Below are 3,564 nucleotides of genomic sequence, written 5' to 3' on the forward strand. Positions count from 1 at the left end.
TTATCTCCATCATTGAAAACTAGAAAAGTGCATTAAATTAGTCTGCTCACAGCACTTGATGTCATTTGAATGCTGTTACAGACCAGGGAGGATGAATGATAGGAAGGAAGGACTTATTGCGTGTGAAAGAAATGGAAATATTTGATGGGATAGAAATAGAAAAAAATGTTTTCACTGTGGGGAACATAAAACTAGAAGCCATAAATATAAATAAAAACTAAGTGCTAGAGAAACTCAGCAGGTCTGGCAGCATCTATGGAGAGGTAAAGAGTTAGAGGTTTCAGTGTGATATGACTTCTTAAGAACTAAAAGGAACTGGAAAATTGTGTTTCTTTTATGCTAAGGCAGAGGGGGATGAGGAATGAATGGAACAGATTGCGAGGCTGATTAGAGCAAAAGACAAAGCCAGTGATGATGGTGGTAAAGGAGAGATAGGGATGTCAAATAGGTGCAAATGTTAGCTGTGTAAAGGAGGAAACGAGGAAAGGCAGGTTCCTACATCTGATGGAATCGAAAATATGAAAGATATCGGAGGTGAGTGGTCATTCCTTGGAAGACCAGTCAATGACGATGTTAGCTAGGGCGTAGCCTATAGGAGACCCCATGGCAATGCTATTTGTTTGGACACACATGGTATAATTGAAAATTAATTCAACTGTATGAGTTGCTATGTTTGTGAATTTAGTAAACACAAATTTAGACACCAGTGGTAAAACTCTGCAACTGACTACTCTGGAAGAGTGTACTGTCACTGTAGTCCCGCTGTTCCACGGGTTACAAGATAAAATAAGGATTAGAGTCAAGAGTGTGGTGCTGGAAAAGCACAGTAGGTCAGGCAGCTTCCGACGAGCAGGAAAAGTCAACATTTCAGGAATGAGACTGGGAGCTTAGGAGAATGGAAAATAAATGGAAGGGGGTGGGGCTGGGGGTGGAAGGTAGCTAAGAATGCAATAGGTGGATAGAGGTGGGGGTGGTGCAGATAGGTGAGAAGGAAGATGGACAGATGGGACAGGCCATGAGGACAGTGCTGAGCTGGAAGGTTGAAACTGGGGTAAGGTTGGGATGGGGGTGGGGGGGGGGAGAGGGGGGTGGTAAATGAGGAAACTGGTGAAATCCACATTGATGCCATGGTGTTGGAGAGTCCTGAGTCGAAAGATGAAGGGTTCTTCCTCCAGGCATCAGGTGGTAATAGAGGATGCCCAGGACTTGCATGTCCTCAGCAGAATGGGAGGGGGAGTTAAAGTATTCGGCCATCCGCAGCTACACCGGCACCACTCCCCACATTATCCTCCGCTACAGTGATGACTGCATTGATGCCACCTCATGCTCCCACGAGGAGGTTGAACAGTTCATCAACTTCACCAACACATTCCACCCCGACCTTAAATTCATCAGGACCATCTCTGACACCTCTCTCCCCTTCCTGCACTTCTCCATCTCCATCAACGGTGATTGACTCAACAATGACATTTTCTACAAACCCACTGACTCCCACAGCTACCTGGATTACACCTCCTCCCACCCTGTCCCCTGCAAAAATGCTATTCCTTATTCCCAATTCCTTAACCTCCACTGCTTCTGCTCCCAAGAGGACCAGTTCCACCACACATCACACACCAGATGGCCTCCTTCTTTAAAGACCGCAATTTCCCCTCTCAATTGGTTGATGATGCCCTCCAGCACATTTCATCTACGTCCCGCACCTCCGTCCTTGAACCCCCCCCCCCCCCCCCCCCCCCCACTGCAACAAGGACAGAACCTCCCTGGTCCTCGCCTTCCACCCCACCAACCTCCGTATACATCGCATCATCGTCTGCCATTTCCGCCACCTTCAAACAGACCCCACCACCAGAAATATATTTCCCTCCCCACCCCTGACCACATTCGTAAAGACTGTTCCCTCTGCGACTACCTGGTCAGGTCCACGCCCCCTAAACAACCCACCCTCCCATCCTGGCACCTTACCCTGCCACCGCAGGGTTGCAAAACCTACGCCCACACCTCCTCCTTCACCTCCATCCAAGGCCCCAAAGGAGCCTTCCACATCCATCAAAATTTTACCTGCACTTTCACATGGCATTTACTGTATCCATTGCTCCCGATGCGGTCTCCTCTACATTGGGGAGACAGGACACCTACTTGCAAAGCACTTCAGAGAACATCTCCAGGACACCCACACCAATTAATCCCACCACCGAACACTTTAACTTCCCCTCCCACTCTGCTGAGGACATGCATGTCTTGGACCCCCTTCATCGTCACTCCCTTACCACCCAACGCCTGGAGGAAGAACGCCTCATCTTTTGCCTCAGGACTCTCCAACCCCAGGGCATCAATGTGGATTTCACCAGTTTCCTCATTTCCCTTCCCCCACCTGACCCCAGTTCCAACCTTCCAGCTCAGCACAGTCTTCATGACCTGTCCCATCTATCCATCTTCCTTCCCACCTATCTGCTCCACCCTCCCCTCTGACCTATCACCTTTACCCCCACCTCCATCCACCTATTGCACTCTCAGCTACCTTCCACTCCCCTCCCCAGCCCTACTCCCTTCTCATTTATCTCTCCATCCCCAAGGCTTCCAGCCTCATTCCTGATGAAGGGCTTTTGCCCGAAACATTGATTTTCCTGGTCCTTGGATGCTGCCCGACCTGCTGTGCTTTTCCAGTAACACACTCTTGACTCTTCCCAACTTCTATAATCATTGCCCTGACCGATGAAGGCCAGTGTGCCAAAAGTGTTCTTCACTGCCCTGTCTACCTGTGACTGCACTTTCAGAGAACTGTGCACCTGAATCCAAGTCTGTTGTTAAACTACTCCATTCCAGCCAACATCCTGGTGAACCTTGCTCTGCACCCTGTCCAGTGCAATCACATCCTTCCTCAAGTGCAGTGACTAGAACTATGCACAGTGCTCCAGTGTGGCTTAAATAAAGTTCTGTACAGCTCCAACATAACTTCCCTGCTCTTATAATCTATGTGATGACTGATAAAGGCACATGTCCCAAATGACTTCTTAACTACCTATTAATCTGTCCTGCCACACTCACGGATCTGTGGACAAGCACTAACGGTCCCCTTGTTTCTCTGTCCCATTAAGTATCCTGCCACTCACACAGTACATGTTACATTTTCCAAAGTGAATCATTTCACACTTATCAAGGTTAAATATCACCTGGCATTGATCTGACCAATTAATTTATATCTTCCTATAATTGAAAATCTTCCTCCTCCTTGATGTGCCTCCTAACCAATCTGCATGTCGTTCACAAGCTTACTTATCTCCTCTCTCTACCCACACACACTATCTCATCTCATCATTTGTGGATCTCAGAAACAACAGAGATCAGAGCACTGCGGTATTCCCTCTCTAATGGCATTAAGGATCAACCTACAGCATATGCCCCCTCATGATTTTATAAACCGCTACCCCTCAGCCTCCGATGCTGCAGAGAAAATAGCTCCAGCCTATTCAGCTTCTCCCTACAGCTCAAACCCTCCAACCCTAGCGACATCCATCTTCCTATAGCAGGGAGACCAGAATTGCATGCAGTATTCCAAAAATG

This window comes from Hemiscyllium ocellatum, chromosome 21 (genome assembly GCF_020745735.1).
Source record: "Hemiscyllium ocellatum isolate sHemOce1 chromosome 21, sHemOce1.pat.X.cur, whole genome shotgun sequence".
NCBI classification, from domain to species: Eukaryota; Metazoa; Chordata; class Chondrichthyes; order Orectolobiformes; family Hemiscylliidae; genus Hemiscyllium; species Hemiscyllium ocellatum.